This window comes from Rhinoderma darwinii, chromosome 4 (assembly GCF_050947455.1).
Source record: "Rhinoderma darwinii isolate aRhiDar2 chromosome 4, aRhiDar2.hap1, whole genome shotgun sequence".
NCBI lineage: Eukaryota > Metazoa > Chordata > Amphibia > Anura > Rhinodermatidae > Rhinoderma > Rhinoderma darwinii.
The window spans coordinates 156,247,637-156,266,292 of NC_134690.1; the positions used below are offsets into that span (position 1 = coordinate 156,247,637).

Here is an 18,656-nt window from a genome sequence, read left to right on the forward strand (position 1 = left end):
ACCCTGTGGGAACGAAACACAGTTTTTCCCATTGAAATCAATGGGCAGATGTTTGGAGGCGTTCAGCCTCCGTCTATTCAGTTGTTTTTCGGGGGGCTTTTACGGCCCGAAAAACAGCTGAAAATAAGTCATGTGAACATACCCTTAACATAAAATAATATGTTCTCCTAAACATGTTACATTATCAATCTACACTTTATTTTTTATTTTAAAGGGAGGAGGTGGAATCAGATCTTTTATTTCTCGGTCTTCTGATACTAGAAAATCGGTTAAAACCAGAAACCATTCCAGTTTTAAGGGAAATGAACAATGCATTAATCCGGACTGTTATGATTACAGGTACAGTATATACCATACATTACCTACTCTTTAGACAAATTCCTCCCCATCTCATTCATAAGTATGGGAGGAGGGTGTTTCTCAGTGGGAGAAATAAGCACAAGAAGGTGTCTAAGGGTATGTTCACATTGAGATTTTTAACTAGTTTTTTGACACGGAAACCGCGCCGCAAAACTCGTCAATGATTTCAATGGGAGGCGGAGGCGTCTTTTTCCCGCGAGCGGTAAAACCGTCTCGCGGGAGAAAGAAGGGACATGCTCTATCTTCGGGTGTTTACGTCTCTGACCTCCCATTGACATGAATGGGAAGGAGAGAAAGCATATTTCACTGCGTTTTATGCCTGCGGCGCTCAATGGCCGCGGGCATAAAACGCTGCGAAAATCGGCGTGCAGGGAGAAGAAAATCTGCCTCCGCCTGCAAAAAACTCTGTGTGAACCAAGATTCCATCATTAGTAGAGAACTGTCCTTGCGATTTTATACTTTAATGCTTACACTATAATTTTTTAAATATATTAAACTGGACATAGCAAGAGCTTATGTTAAAAAGCATTTCACCCATAATAACAGATTACCTGGAAATATTAGTTCCTGAATTGTCCACTTGTTTGAGGTCTCTGAAAATTCTGCGGTTTCTGGGCTATTCTAATGGTTACAACCACTAATGGTGGCCTTTAAAATTAATATATAGAGGTTGTCACACAATAATGTAGTCGGGAGGAGACACTTTGATGTAACAATGGGAACCCTTGCTTATCATTTGTTAATTTATATTAATATTCTTATTAGACATACTGTAGGTGTAATGTTCCTGGATACAGACAAATGGCAGTACTTTACATTTAAAATTCACTTAAAATAAAAATATATACAAATCAAATTTATGAATCATTGATGAAATTAAAAATAATAAATATAGCATTTAAAACCCAATTTCTTAAAAAATAAAGTTTAGCAAATACTCAATAGGCTGAGTTCACACCTGAATCAGGTCTTTACTTTGTTCTGCTCCGTCAGGAGCAGAACAAGGGAAAACTGGAAGTGATGGTTCCGTTACACCAGGGTCTCGAACTCGGCTGGGTAAATGGGCCGCACATAGAAAAAATGTAAAGTTGACGGGCGCATTACACTCTAATTTGATACAATACAAAATTATTGTTAATCAATTAGTTATTTGAACTACTATAGAAATACTACATTACTATAATAATACTATATTACTATAACAATACTACATTACTATAATAATAATAATAATAATAATACATGACTATAACAATACTACATTACTATAATAATACTACATTACAATAACAATACTACATTACTATAATACAACAATACTAAATTACTATAATACTACAGTACTATAACAATACTACATTACTATAACAATACTACATTACTATAATACTACACTACTATAAGAATACTACATTACTATAACACTACTACATTACTATAACAATACTACATTACTATAATACTACATTACTATAACAATACTACATTACTATAATACTACTTTGCTATAATAATAATACTACATTACTATAACAATACTACATTGCTATAATAATACTACCACATTGTTACGTTGGGTACGTGGACCCACTGGGCCATACCGCCTTGACGGTATGGCAGCTGGCCAACAGGACACAGGTGACAGTTTATAGTTTGTATAGTGTACCTGTGGTAGCTCGGACAGTAGTAAGACAGGCTCGGCTGGGACTGGGCAGCAGGCAGGTGCCAGGCGTGGTATACAGCACAGCACAACTTCAGCTCAACACGGCACTTGACCAGGATAGCACGGGATACAGGTTACAGGTAGCGGGTACGGGAAACACTGGGAACTAGGAAACACTAGGAGACCATTTGCTTAGACAAACTTAAGGTAAGACAACAACGCTCAGGAAAAGCAGGAAGGGGCTGGGCCCCCCTTATAGTCCAGGGTGCTCATGGGCTAATTTTGACTTTAACTCAGGTGCGCGCTGGCCTTTTAAGAGCGGACACAGCTGAGGTAAGCGGAAGTGAGATCTGGCGTCTCCTGAAGAGGAGGCTGGGGCCAGTGCTCGCAGATCCATGGCTGCGGCCGTCAGGAGGTGAGTGAGCCTGATGGCCCGCGGCCATGGGCATGACAGTATCCCCCCTCTTACGCCCCCTCCTCTTGGGACCAGAGCGAGAGAGAAACTAAATCAGAATGGTAGGAGCATTGAGGTTCTCCTCTGGCTCCCAGGACCTCTCTTCTGGACCAAACCCCTTCCAGTCCACCAAATAAAAAGTTCTTCCTCTTACTCTTTGGGTGTCCAAAATCTCCTTAACCTAAAAGGCGTCTGAAGGATCGCTGGAGGCAACCGCCGGGCTAGGAGTCATGGTATAGCGGTTCAGAACCACCGGCTTCAGGAGGGAGACATGGAAGGAGTTGGGGATCTTGAGGGTAGGAGGCAGCTGAAGCTTGTAGGCGATAGGATTGATCTGCTGTAGGATCTCGAAGTGTCTGAGGAACCTGGGAGCAAATTTGTATGATGGTTGTAATGATGGGGGTAGGGAAACGGACAAGTGAGCCCTAATCTACCCGCCACTCTGTCCCTGCCTACTTGCAACGACCCGCCCTAGGTGACGGGGTACAACTGGGCGGCGGTCCCTACGCTCAGTAAGTGCACGAGACAAACAGACAAGGGTACACAAAGCTAAGGGAAATGGGGCAGTTGCCCACGGCAACACCGTGAGCAACAAGAGTGGTGAACGAGCCGAGTCAAACCAGGAGTGAACGAGGTACCAAACGCAGAGCAGGAGAGTAGTCAGTAAGCCAGGGTCAGTATGGAGCAGGATCAAATAGTCAGAAGCTGTAGCTGGGCCAGGAAACCACACGAGAAGAATCACAAGCAAAGGAGGAACAGGAAAGGCAGTATAAATAGACAGAGGGCGGGAGCTAGCTCCGTCTGGCCAGGCTGCGATAGGCTCTCCCACTCCTAAGCCTGCCATCCTGAGTGGTGGAAGATGGAGTCAGTCTCAGAGACATAGACTCAGGTGCAGACTGATTACCTATGGGCGTATACACAGAAGTTGTGCCTGGCAGATCCTTTACAATGGTATGATGTTGTCGGATATTGCTAGAGGAAAGCCAGACCTTCGTGCCAGGGAGAAATTGAGGAGGTTCTCTTCTCCTCATGTCTGCCTTCCATTTCATGCGGTCGACTGCCAGTAGGATGGAGGATCGAGTCTGCTGCCAGGTCTGCAGGAAGTCCCTAAAAGCAGAATCAGCTGCTGGTACCTCGGACATAACGGGCACCGGGAGAGGAATTTGTGGGTGTTGGCCGAAGACAATGAAGAACGGTGTATTCCTTGTGGTCTCACTAGTGTGATTATTATACGAGAACTCAGCCCACGGAAGAAACTGCACCCAGTCATCATGCTGCTTGGAGATGAAGTGGCGTAGGTAGTTCTCCAAGATCTGATTGATCCTCTAGACTTGAGCATTGGACTGAGGATGGTAGGCTGAGGAAAAGTCCAATTTCACATTGAGGAGTCTACAGAGGGCTCTCCAGAACCTGGAGTTGAACTGGACCCCCCGATCAGACACAATATGCCGCGGCAAGCCGTGCAGGCGGATGATATGTTGGATGAAAAGGTTGACCAGTTGAGGAGCAGAAGGAAGACCGGTCAGTGGATCGAAGTGGGCCATTTTCAAAAATCCACCACCACCCAGACAGTACTGCATCCCGCAGAGGGAGGCAGGTCCGTAACAAAGTCCATAGTTATATGCTGCCAGGGGGCATCGGGCACAGGCAGCGACTGGAGCAGGCCAGCAGGTCTGGAGTGAGCAACCTTGTTAGCTGCACACACCGAGCAGGAAGAAACAAAGTCCATGATGTCTTTGGGCAGGCAGAAATGATGGGCAATCAGGACTTGTGCCTTACGGGTACCCACGTGACCTGCCAGTCTAGAGCAGTGTCCCCAGCGGAGGATTCTCCCTCTGTCAGCCAGGCGAACAAAGGGCATGTCCTTAACTTACAGGGGGTTGACAGAGACAATGCAAGACGGGTCAGTAATATTCTGTGGAATTTCCATGGTGTCCTCTGTCTCGAACGACCTGGACAAGGCATTAGTCCTCACATTCTCATCAGCCGGGTGATAATGGAGCTCAAACTGGAACCTGGTAAAGAAGAGCGACCACCTGGCCTGACGAGGGTTCAGCTGTTGGGCCATCTGGAGATAGGTGAGATTCTTGTGGTCCGTAAAAATCAGGATGGGATGAGCTGCACCCTCTAGTAGATGTCTCCACCCCTCCAGGGCCAATTTGATGACCAGTAACTCCCGATCCCCAATTGAGTAGTTGCGTTCTGTGGATGAGAAGAGCTTAGAGAAATAGCCACATACCATTGACTTGCCCTTGGAACCTCTCCGGAACAGGAGTGCACCAGCACCAACAGAGGAGGTGTCCACCTCCAACGAGAACTGTCGAGAAACATCTGGATGATGGAGGATAGAGGCTGATGTGTAGGCACTCTTCAGGCTATTGAATGCGGACTCTGCCTCTGGAGTCCGAACCTTGGCGTTCATGCCCTTCTTGGTGAGGTTAGAGATAGGAGATGTCAGTGAGGAGAAGTTTGGAATGAACTGTCTGTAAAAATTGGCAAATCCCAGAAAGCGCTGAATGGCCCTTAAGCCTTGAGGGTGTGGCCATTCCAGCACGGTCTTTATCTTTTCAGGATCCATCTTGAGACCTCGATTCGAGACGATGTAGCCCAGGAAGGGTAGTGCATCTCTCTCAAACACGCACTTCTCCAACTTGGCGTACAGACGATTCTCACTTAACCGCAGCAAAACTTGACGGACATATCTCTGATGAGTCATAGGATCTGGAGAAAAAAATCAAGATGTCATCAAGATATACCGCAACACAAACATAGAGGAGGTCACGGAAGATGTCATTAACGAACTCCTGGAAGACCGCGGGAGCATTACACAGGCCAAAGGTCATTACTAGATATTCATAGTGCCCGTCACGGGTGTTAAATGCAGTCAACCCGGCGACTCCTGATTAGGTTGTAAGCCCCATGCAGGTCCAGTTTGGAATTTTTTTGGGCACATATACGATCAAACAGTTCTGAGATCAATGGCAACGGATACCTATTTTTCACCGGGATCTGGTTGAGACCCCGGTAGTCTATACAAGGATGCAGGGAACCATCCTTTTTCTTAACGAAGAAGAACCCGGGGAGGAAGACTTCCGTATGAAGCCCCTCTCCAAGTTCTCTTTAACATAGGCGGACATGGACAGAGTCTCTGGCAAGGAGAGAGAATATACCCTGCCACGGGGAAGGGAAGCACCAGGGATCAGCTCGATAGGACAGTCATACGCCCGGTGTGGGGGCAGCGTCTCAGACCTCTGTCTTGCTGAAGACGTCCGAGAATGCAGCTTAATGACCAGGCAATCCTGCCAATGACTGAGGCAGAGGAGGCTGAGCCGAACTAATCTGTGCCAGGCAATAGTCGAGACCCTCGGGCCCCACTTGAGAACCTCTCCAGAGTTCCAGTCCAGGACTGGTGCATGTAGTCGGAGCCAAGGCAGACCCAGCAGCACGGTATAGTGTACCTGTAGTAGCTCGGACAGCATTAAGACAGGCTCGGCTGGGACTAGGCAGCAGGCAGTCACCAGGCATGGTATACAGCACAGTACGACTTCAGCTCAACACGGCACTTGACCAGGATAGCACGGGATACAGGTTATAGGTAGCAGGAACGGGACCCGGCCGAGGTAAGCGGAAGTGAGCGCTGACGTCTCCTGAGGAGGAGGCAGGGGCCAGCTCTCGTAGATCCATGGCTGCGGCCATCAGGAGGTGAGTGAGCATGACATACATTACTATAATACTACATTACTATAATAATACTACATTATAGGGATGCACGATGCATCGAAACGTTGATACGGTTTCGATACTATGCATCTCCAAACGGTTCGATACCGTTATTTCATGCATTTCAATACTTAGCTGTGCGGCCGCTCAACTAAGTATAGTAACACGTGAATGTATGAGAGCGGGGTTGCAGCTGTGTAATACAGCCATTGCCCCGCTCCTGAGTCCTGACATGTGCGCGCGGTCAGGATGAGGTGATGCGGCCAGCGCTGCACTAATGAGCGTCGGCACGGAAGACAGAACATGGCGGGCACACTACAAAATGTCCCCCACGTTCTGTCCTCGGTGCCTGCGCCGCCGCTTATTAGTGAGAAGGGGGGATGTCCCTTGGATCGCATCACAGGAATCCATGTGAGGCGACTAAGGGACATACCATATATTGGCAGACAGCCCAGGGTCCATTGAAGGACCCCAGGGCTGTCTTACCATATTTCCTGTTGTTAGTATGTCCTAACAACTGCCTGTGTTCTATCAGTACACAGGCTAATGTAATGGCATATAGATATATGCCAGTACATTAAAGTTTAAAAATAAAGTAAAATCATAAAGTAATATTAAATAAGAAAAAATACACATACACATTTTTTACAATAAACATTAAAATAAGTCTCAATACATAAAATATACACATATTGGGTATTGGCACGGCCGTAATAACCTTCACAACAATTTTTTTGCATAATTTATGATGTGTACGCTGTAAAAAAAATAAAATAAAAACTGCTTTCTTTCACTTATTGTGGGGCACGAGGTGTGATGAATTTAACCGCCATGTGCCTCACATTAATACTAATTAACCCCATCATGTACCTTACACATTAACCCATTATGACTGAGAAACATGATGGGGTTAATTACTATTGTGAGGCACATTCAAAATTTATCAGAAAATGGAAGAACTTTTTTTTTTTATTACTGTTGGCAAAGTATAGTTTTGGTATCGAAATCGCAATACTACACAAAGTATCGGTATCGAAGTCCAAATTCTGGTGACATCCCTACTACATTACTATAACAATAATACATTACTATAATAATACTGCTAGGTTTAAACCAGAAATTTGCGAGTTTACTCCACGTGCTTATTTTAACAATCCAGTTTTCCAGTTTATGTGTCGCTAAATGCAGTCTGATTGCTCAGTTGGTAGCGTTTGGCAGACACAAGAATGTCAAGAATGAGCAGTGCCTTTTTAGATAGTTCCACAGTGCTCTCTGTAGATAATGCCACAGTGCCCTCTGTAGATAATGCCACAGTGTCCTCTGTAGATAATGCCACAGTGCCCCCTGTAGGTAATGCCCCAGTGTCCTCTGTAGATAGTGCAACCCCCCCCCCCCCAACACTCTGGCTGGGGATTCCACTCGTAGAGGGAGCTCCTAAGGAGCAATCTATAAGGGGGTGTGCGGCACTATCTATAGGGGCTGTGTGCGGCACTATCTATAGGGTGTGTGTGTGTGTGTGTGTGTGTGTGTGTGTGTGTGTGTGTGACATTGCCGAGGCACTGGATGGGGATTTTGGTCTAGGGGGGGCCCCTGACTTCTCTGTCAGTGATGTCAGGGGCTCCTCCAGGAGAGGAATGGCCGGGGGCCAGAGCGTCGGCAACGCTCTGACTGTGGATTCCACTCCTAGAGGAAGCCCCAATGGAGCTATCTACAGGGAGGGGGGTGTAGTGCTGTCGACAGAGTAGGGTGTGTGGGGCGCTATCTACAGGGGGTGGCACTATCTACAGGGGGCTGTGTGGTGCGCTATTTACAAGGGGGGCTGGCACTGTCTACAGGGGGTGTGTGCGGCGCTCCTCTTTTGGAGGACTCTCTGCTGTCCCGAGGATGCCTCGTGAGCTTCAGTGCAACGCGGGCCGTATGTTTGCATCCCCTGCATTACACCATGGACACCACCGGTGGCCCATTGACTTTAATGGGTTTCGTCGGGCTGTTCGTGGTTTTACCGGAAACAATAGCACAGCACGCTGCGACATTGTTTCCAGTAAGCTCGGCTGGATCTGCGACAGTTGGCCCTGACGGAGCCTTCAACGCAGATGTGAACGAGGCCTTACATGACAATGAATAATATACACATATTTGGCACCCCCCCCCCCATAATTGTTACAACACATACAATGGAATAAACACATTATATTTTTCCACTACAGGTGATAATCTTCAGACAGCAATAACTGTTGCAAGAAATTCTGGCATTGTCCAAAAATATACCAACGTCATTTTAATTGAAGCATGTGAGCCAACTGTGAGCTGTCCTGCATCTATTACATGGAGAAATATGGAAAATGCAGATGCTAATGAAATGGCAGTAAGACACTTCCTAAGTTCTAGTATGGTTTCTACTTAATTGATGACCATTCCATACATAAGATGTATATATATATATATATATATATATATATATATATATATATGTATAGTGTGTGTGTATATATATATATATATATAGCAGAAGAAAATTTGCAGCACTCCAACATGAAAAAAATGGTGGTTTATTCAATCCAAACTAACAGCAACGTTTCAATCCTACAATAGGATCTTTATCAAGCCTATTGTAGGATTGAAACGTTGCTGTTAGTTTGGATTGAATAAACCACCATTTTTTTCATGTTGGAGTGCTGCAAATTTTCTTCTGCTATATATCATTATACGTCCTAGGATCGGGACGTTTTGCTGGGCACCTGGTCGATTATTCATTAGTGAGTGCTGCTGTCTTCTTGTGTGCTATATATATATATATATATATTGTTTGTTTGTTAAAGAGACAGTCTGATGGATAAATGTTGGTTTGGTTAATGCAAGGAGACCGCTATCTACTGGAATGCATGTGCCTTCTGTAAAATTTGGTGAAGGAGGGATAATGGTCTAGGGCTGTTTTTCAGGGTTTGGGTTAGGCCCCTTATTTCCACTGAAGGGTAATGTTAATGCTACATCATTCAAAGACATTTTAGATAATTATATGCTTTTAACTTGCGAAACTGTGCGAACAGTTTTGGGAAGACGTTTTTCTGTTTCAGCACGACAGTGTCCCTGTGCACAATGTGAGGTCCATAAAGACATGGTTGGGGGAGTTTGGTTTGGAGAAACTCCAGTAACCTGTAGAGAGCCCTGACCTCAACCCCACTGAACACCTTTGGAATGAATTGGAACACAGATTGTGAGCAAGGCCATCTTTTTAACATCCTTCCCTCAGCTCATATATTCTCTTTCGGCTGAATGGCTGCAAATTCCCATAGACACAGTCCAAAATCTTGTGAAAAGTCTTCCCAGAAGAGTGGAGGCTGTTATAACCGCAAACAGCAGCCCAACTCCATCTAAGCGTCCATGGTTTTAAAATTGAATGCCCAATAAGCTCTTATTGGTGTCACGGTCAGATGTCCACATGCTTTGACCATATAGTGTAGTGTAGGCAATTACTAAGTCAAATCTAAAAACTATTTCTACCCTTCAAACAGGTAAAATAACTGAATAGACAGGTGGCTAAAATTGACAGAGCAGCCTCAATTGCAGGAAATAAAATACACATGTTAATACATCGTTTTTGCCACATTTTAATATATAGTTTTTACGATTCGGTAATATTCGGCAGTGAATACACCCTAATAGCAATTGTTTGTTTATCATTTAACAACTAGTATGCAATTCATAACTATTTTTGATGTGTAAGCAAATACATTAGTCTTTTCTTATTGTCTTCCAACAATTTATTTTACCAACAGGTGATTGAAGTTAATAAATGTAATAAATCCCAAGAAAATATCAACTATTGTTTTGCCATGACTGGGAAAGCTTACCAGGTCATAGTGCAATACTTTTACATCTTATTGCCAAAGGTACAATACAGTAATTCTGACAATCAAGTATTTGGTACTGTTTATTATACTTTACTCAGGGCCGGATTCTTCATTAGACACAAGACACCCATGTTTATGTGAGCCCTGTAAGAATTGGCACCTATTCCACATGGTCAGAACTAGATTATAGTTAGTACAGTACAAGTTGGTCCCTATTCAAAACATAAACTAGTACATGCTATATAGCTCTATACTGTAAGCGTTGATAGAGGAGTATTTTGTTTTACTGTACTTGTCGATCCCAGGTATTCATTGACTACTGGCCTTTTTAATGTTTAACACTATACTGGCTGATCAGGATCCTATCATGCTCAAGCTACAGACTCCCGACTTGTAAATCCCATGCACACTATGCTTAATCCCACAACTAATATGTTTCCAATTTGGGATAAATGAAAATTTCACTAAAGGTGAAATAATATTTTTCTATTTTCTTTCTTTTCTACAATAGTTATTACTAAATGGTGCCATTTTTGCAAGAATGTCTCCAGGTCAAAAATCGAATCTAATAGAAGAATTTCAAAAAATGGAGTAAGTTGTATAACATTAATCGATTGCAGCGTACTTATTGACTTTAATCTTATCTCAAGTAGTTCAGATTGGCTGCTGATAACCAGGCTAAGGACCTTTTTACACAGGCCAATTATGTGACAAAGGAGCGTTCATATGAATGGTTGTTCCCAATCATTGCCTTGTGTACAAAGGGCAATGATCAGCTGATAAACGGGGAAACGCTAGTTCATCGGCTGATCGTGTAGTTTATGCAGCAATAAATATTATTGTTGTCGACAGAAAACAGGGAGATGTGGGGCCGACATGATGCAAATTCATGGGGTGATCAACGTTCATTTTTACGGCCAATATTGGTCGGTGTAAAAGGACCCTTAGGCTGACAGGGACATAAGATGCATGGCGATCAATTTTCTAGCTCAACCTTTGACTGATAGCATTTGAAACATTTGCAATCATGCACACATGCAGCAAAGACACTAAAAAAGTAGTTGACTGCCATCCAAAAAAAATCCACATGAAAAATCTAAATTTAAAATAAGGCCAATTCATATTCGACAATCTGGAAAAACTGTTGAAAACCACAATTTTGACTTACAATTATCTTATGTCTATGGCCAGTTTTAAATTTCTCCTTATCTAAGCCGATTAAAAATTATTGTAATGCACATACTGTATCCTGACATAGAAAAAGGGAAATATTTTTTTGGTGGAATAGTAGAGTTTTATATCCTTAAATAAGAGTACAGATGTAGCCATCTTTAACTTGACTCTGATAACTTGCTGCAGCGTGATATCACACAACAAAAGCCATTGAAAAATCATTGAAAAAGTCAAGATAAGCGATCCAGCCATTGTTTATTTAATGCGTTAAAAGTTAAGGTAAAAACGGCTACATCTGTATATAATATAATATACTCTCAATTAAACAAACAGTACCCTGCTAGTCTTCCCTCCTTATTCTACTATAAAAATATTCCTCCAATTATATAAATAAAAACCTTGTGATGTGCTTGCTAGCAGCACTACTTAAAAATACAGCCAATAAAAAGCAAAAAAAAAGCCATGTTATCAGGGTGCAGCGGTCGCACGACGTCCAGATATCAGAATACTTCATCATGATAAATAATCCATAAAATTACATGTAATATGTTTACAAGACATACAATAAAAAAGAGTGATGGCATCTATGCAGGAAAAAAATGTTAGTGCTTATTAAGGCTATGTTCACACGGAGTATTTTGGGGGAGGAATATCTGCCTCAAAATTCCGTTTGGAACTTTGAGGCAGATATTCCTCTCCCTGCACGCCGATTTTCGCGGCAATTATCGCGCCGTTTTTCGCCCGCGGCCATTGAGCGCCGCGGGCATAAAACAGCGAGAAATACGCTTTCTCCTGCCTCCCATTGAAGTCAATGGGAGGTCAGAGGCGGAAGCGCCCGAAGATAGGGCATGTCGCTTCTTTTTCCCGCGAGGCAGTTTTACTGCTCGCGGGAAAAAGACGCCTCCCATTGAAATCAATGGGAGGCGTTCTCGGGCCGTTTTTGCCGAGTTTTGCGACGCGGTTTCCGCGTCAAAAAACTCGGCAAAATACCCCGTGTGAACATAGCCTAACACCGCCAACACATGTGTGCCACGTTTCAACGTGGCACTTATGTGTTGGTAATGTGAATAAACATTAATATCTTTTGCCTTCATGGATGCTGTCACTCTTTTTATTTTGTGTCTTAGAGACAAGTTACAAGTTTTCACCTGTGGAGGTCTCGGAGCTGAGAATGAAGGGGTTGCAGCCATGGGCGGATATACCATTGGTGCAACCTGTGCAGTTGCACAGGGGACAAGTATGCAATGGGGCCCACTGTCAACTTAAAGCAACCTTTTTCTGTCTATTAGATTGCATATGAATGTCTAAGTTAATGAATGTTATTGCTACCAATTACTAATGGATTGTTAAAGAGACATAAAGGGGTGATTTATGAGGGGATATTGGAGAGCAAGGGGCCCTTACACTGTTTTTGCACAGGGGGCCCCAGCTGTCTGTGTCTGCTCCTGGTTGCAGCACTAAGCGGAGAGCAATGTACATTGGGTCAATGGTCCAATGTCCTTTTTCTAAATGAAACTGAGTTGTCAGAGGGGCACAGCAGTCTATGACACATCTTCACCTCTCCTAATAGAAGCTGACAAAAGTTAAAGGCAGCATGACCCCCTCCCAAGGGCCACAGGTCCTTCCACTTGTAATATAGTCTATGGCCCGCCTTCACTCCTCCTAAATGAAGCTGAGAGAAGTAGATGAATGTAAAACCAGGGTGACAAAGCCCCTTCATTCTACTTATCGGAGAGCTCGGTGTCCTGGTGTTGGTTTTTGAATTAGTCACAAGAAATAGATAGTTCTACTTTGTACCCAATATTATAGATTCCATAAGGGGATCTATTGATATATAGATTACTCAACAAGTCACAGCGATTTAGTATGAACTGATATTTTATTAAGGACTTAGGGTTTTATATATATATATATATATATATATATATATATATATATATATATATATAATATAATAACTCTCCACATTACATCCTTTTGCAGTTACTATGTGGCAATGTGTGGAGATGGAGCCAATGACTGTGGAGTGAGTAATCATAAGACTTAAATGTGTTAATCTTCAAGAATAGAGCAATATATTGGAAGCTGTAATCCTAAGAAAGCATTTACTGTATAATAAAAAAAGGACATTTATTAACCCCCTGATTATCTCGAGCTGTGCTTGTTTAACTGGAAAATGACAATACTGTTTTGAACGAGCATAGCTCGGGCCTCAATTTGAGGCAGGGTTTACATTGTGCTTTTTTTCCTTTTTTACACACTGCTAAAAAACGCATTTGATAAGAACGCATGAATTTTTGTAAAAACACGTGGTTTTTAAATGTTACAACAGTAATTGGGTTTTTCCTTTAATAGTTAGGGTATGTGCACACACAAAATCAAAAACGTCTGACAATATGGAGTTGTTTTCAAGGGAAAACAGTTCCTGATGTTCAGCCATTTTTTAAGCAACTCGTGTTTTTCGCTGCATTTTTTACGTCTGTTTTTGGAGCTGTTTTACTAGAGTCAATGAAAAACGGCTCCAAAAACGTCTCAAGAAGTGACATGCACTACTTTTTCGCAGCCGTTTTTTTATGCGACCATTTTTCAAAACGGCCGCGTAAAAAAACACCCATCGGAACAAAACATACCCTTGTAGGCTTACAGCTGAAACACTTTGTAAAAATGCACATGTAGTTAAAAAATTCACACCTAATAAAATTAAAATAAACCTACTTGTTGTGTCACACCAGCTTACCTGACAGAAAACTACTTGCAATGTCACAGCAGCTCACCTGCCGAAACACATTTGTAAAATTACAGCAGCTGACTAAAACCCACTTGTGCTGTCACAGGAGCTTACCTGACTAAAACCCACTTGTGATGTCACAGGAGCTCACCTGATTAAAACCCACTTGTGATGTTGCAGGAGCTTACCTGACTAAAACCCACTTGTGATGTCGCAGGAGTTTACCTGACTAAAACCCACTTGTGCTGTCACAGGAGCTTACCTGACTAAAACCCACTTGTGATGTCACAGGAGCTTACCTGACTAAAACCCACTTGTGATGTCGCAGGAGCTCACCTGATTAAAACCCACTTGTGATGTTGCAGGAGTTTACCTGACTAAAACCCACTTGTGCTGTCACAGGAGCTTACCTGACTAAAACCCACTGGTGCTGTCACAGGAGCTTACCTGACTAAAACTCACTTGTGATGTTGCAGGAGTTTACCTGACTAAAACCCACTTGTGCTGTCACAGGAGCTTACCTGACTAAAACCCACTTGTGCTGTCGCAGGAGCTTACCTGACTAAAACCCACTTGTGATGTTGCAGGAGCTTACCTGACTAAAACCCACTTGTGCTGTCGCAGGAGCTTACCTGACTAAAACCCACTTGTGATGTCGCAGGAGCTTACCTGACTAAAACCCACTTGTGATGTCGCAGGAGCTTACCTGACTAAAACCCACTTGTGATGTCACAGGAGCTTACCTGACTAAAACCCACTTGTGATGTTGCAGGAGCTTACCTGACTAAAACCCACTTGTGATGTCGCAGGAGTTTACCTGACTAAAACCCACTTGTGATGTCGCAGGAGCTTACCTGAGTAAAACCCACTTGTGATGTCGCAGGAGCTTACCTGACTGAAACACTCTTATGATATCGCAGCAACTTACCCAGTGTCAGACTGGAGTACCTTGGGCCCACCAGAGGAAATAATTCTTGGGGTCCACCCTTCAGCTATATAGAAATAATGTGCCTACTCTTGATTGTGTAGTAAAACGTGAGCAGTAAACTAAAGACCAAAAGTACCACCACATAGTGACCATATAGTGGTAGATACCAGCCCTATACAGGCGCTCTGTAGACCATATAAATTAAAGGGGTTTTCCCAACTTAGACATTTATGGCATATTCACAGAAAATGCCAAAAATGTCTGATAGATAGCTCTGAGACCCACACCTATATCGAGGACTGACCGCAGAATCCAGACAGAGACTAGTGGAGAGAAGGCGGTGCATGCAGCTCTCTCCATTCTGTTCAATGGGAGTTACAGAAACAGCCGATCAAGTGCTGCTTGGCTGTTTCCGTAACAATCATACAACAGAATGGAGAGAGCTGCGCAGTAACGCGATGCAGTGACGACATCGCGCCGGCCTGCACGGGGATCCTGTCCTAGCATCTTATAGGCTACAGGCCAAACATCGCCTGTACCCTAGTGAATGGTGGAGAAGGGAGCTGATAGCTCTCTGTTCTGCCATAGTACTCAATTGTATTTGCATCCTGAGGACACAGATACAATTGAATGGGGCAGTCGCCCGGCGATGCCACTGATCCGGACAACTGGCATCCGGACCAAGGTCCACCAGATGAGGACCCCTGCTCCATGTCCTCTAGTATGCCACAGGCCTTAAATGGCCTGTGGCCCTCAAGACTAAACAGCGGGGGCAGGGAGCCAATGAATCTCTGCTTTGCTGCTGGAGAGAAAGAGCTCTGTGCCTGGACCTATCAGAGGATCCTACGGTACTCCGGTGGACCAGTCGAAGCTGAACTTACCCACGAAAAGACAATGACAACAGAGGGCCCTCGTGCATAAACTGCATATGGGCTCCTTGATTTCAGATTTCTAATTTTATGACAATGGGGGTGCTACCTCATTCATGACTGTGCAAAGAAAATCCATTACCTGTAACGATGGGGGTAGGGAAACGAACAAGTGAGCCCTAATCTACCCGCCACTCTGTCCCTGCCTACTTGCAACGACCCGCCCTAGGCGACGGGGTACAACTGGGCGGCGGTCCCTACGCTCAGTACGTGCATGAGACAAACATACAAGGGAATACAAAGCAAAGGGAAAGGGGCAGTTGCCCACGGCAACACCGTGAGCAACCAGAGTGGTGAACGAGCCAAGTCAAACCAGGAGAGCACGAGGTACCAAACGCAGAGCAGGAGAGAAGTCAGTAAGGCAGGGTCAGTATGGAGCAGGATCAAATAGTAGGAGCTGTAGCTGGGCCAGGAAACCACACGGAAAGAATCACAAGCAAAGGAGGTACAGGAAAGGCAGGTATAAATAGACAGAGGGCGGGAGCTAGCTGAGTCTGGCCAGGCTGCGATAGGCTCTCCCACTCCTAAGCCTGCCAGCCTGAGTGGTGGAAGCTGGAGTCAGTCTCAGAGACATAGACTCAGGTGAAGACTGATTATCTATGGGCGTTAACCCCGAAGCTGTGCCTGGCAGATCCTTTACATTACCTTTGTACAAATCCACCAGTTATAATGAGACATAGATAAGAAATAGCATAGCCCCTGATATGTCATCTAATAGATAGTAGAAACTACACTTTGGAGCAACAGAATTTGTCATTTGTGGAGTCCAGGCTTTAACTAGAACATTTATTCCCCTTTGTGCTAGTGATCATTGGGGTCTCAGTACATGGACCCTAACAATCACAACATCTGATATGACTCTGATATGTTGTAAGTTGTTTGAAGTGAGAGCTATGCTTTAAGTGTGCATGAAGTTGCTTAATAGGAATTTTCAACTATCTGAAATTAGGGAAAATATTTAATTTGGAAATGACAACTATACCAATTTTACATGAAGCATTTTCTCCAGCTAAAAGATTGGGGTTAAGTTACTATTTGGCTAAGAGGCATAAGTGGACAGCATTAATTCTAGTCTCTAGAGCAGAATATATGTGTGGGTTCAGATACCATAACCCAGGAGACTCAACTATTTTACTGAATGTGTGTATTTCTGCTGTATGTAGTGAGAGCTTGGACATGTGTACTTAGTGAATGAATGAATGAATGAATGAATGAATGTATGTATTTATGTATGTGAATGTATGCACAGTATTTGTGTATGTGTGCTTATATGTAGATAGTGTGCGTATAGAATATGTGCATAACTAAATGTGTGTGTATATATGCTTGTAAATAGCAAGTGTATGTACTCACTACATACATGTGCTGTCTGCTGTTATTTGTCAGACAGGGCTGATTTTTATTCCCAGTCTGGCCCTGGTCAATATTGGTGGGTTTAGACAACTTTTTTTCTCATCTGCATTTCCAGCTGTATACTAGATTGGGTCATACACAGGGAGAAAAAAAATATTCCAAATGATCAGGGAAATATTGGCACTGCAGGGCACAACAGTGTCTATTTAACCATCAGGACTGGATCCTAAACAGGGTCAAAGACATGAGATTTTATTTTAGTAACCTTTAGTTTTGACTGGAACGTCTGTCAATCTTATGTTTTCATGTTCATTGTACCTGTCCAACAATTATTTTACTCCGGGAGAGACATTTTTACAAGTAGCTTCTCTCCCTATCCCTGTCAGGCAGGATAGCTGTTGACCAAACAAGAGAACAGTCTAGTCCAACTAGGAGATGAAAACACTGGACTTGCATGCTATGCCCTAAAATCACCAGGTTAGCTGTTGCATTAGGACTAGTCTCCTACCTGCTTGATCACCAGAGACTCGATCAGTACAGACTGGACAACAGCCTATCACAAGTCACAATTACTGGATTCGATCACATTGTGTGAGTGGATGTTATTTCATTAAGATATCTTGTTAATTTTAAACATGTGGTTAGTATTTTTATTTGTTTCATTACTTTATTAAAACATAAATGAAATGTTTTGCACATAATACTGTGTGCTTAGAAGTTTAACTAACTATAGAACTTCCTTTGAAAACTTTGCGTATGTGATCAAGAATTCACCAAACATCTACAACTGTGATAATTTGAAGAGGGTTGTTTGCTATTGTAGGCTTTAAAAGTTGCGCATGCTGGAATATCTCTATCTGAGCAAGAGGCATCTGTGGCTTCACCGTTTACATCTCAAACCGCAAATATTCAATGCGTTCCTGAGCTCATTAAGTAAGTGATTGTCCCTACTATTTCACTGGACAAGTTTATTATGTTATTTCATTAACTTATGCTTAGTTTACCTTGCTTTATTCATGCTAAATATTTAGCAGGTGTTTATAAGATCCATATTATTAACACCCAATTCTAGTTTACATATATTGACTTTGACAACCATGATTCTTTTGGCAAACATAAAGAGATGTCACAACCTTGCCCTGTGCATTGTTACAAGCATTACTGAATACTTTTATAATCTTATTTAAGGTCCTGACCTGTAACACTATACAGAATGAGTAATGAAATGACAACTCTGTGGCTTTAAAGGTTGATTGGAAAGGAGGATTTATGAAGCAAATGGTTGTAGTAGTTTCCTGATTAACTCATCTAGCTCCAAACAATATTTATTTATTTTTTTTAGTTTTGGAGACAACGTATGATATGCTAAATTAATTAAACCTAGAAACTGTGATTCTGCAATTTTAGGCTGTGTTTATATTTGATTTCAGATTCCGTTGCTCTGCTCTGTCATAGGAGCAGAACATTGAGAATACTGGTAGTGCCAGATACGTTGCA

At 43.0% G+C, this 18,656-nt stretch overlaps 1 pseudogene; it reads left to right on the forward strand.

Annotated features, from left to right (window-relative positions):
- Positions 1-18,656, forward strand: part of LOC142759516 (putative cation-transporting ATPase 13A4) — a 127,560-nt pseudogene that overhangs the window by 97,334 nt on the left and 11,570 nt on the right.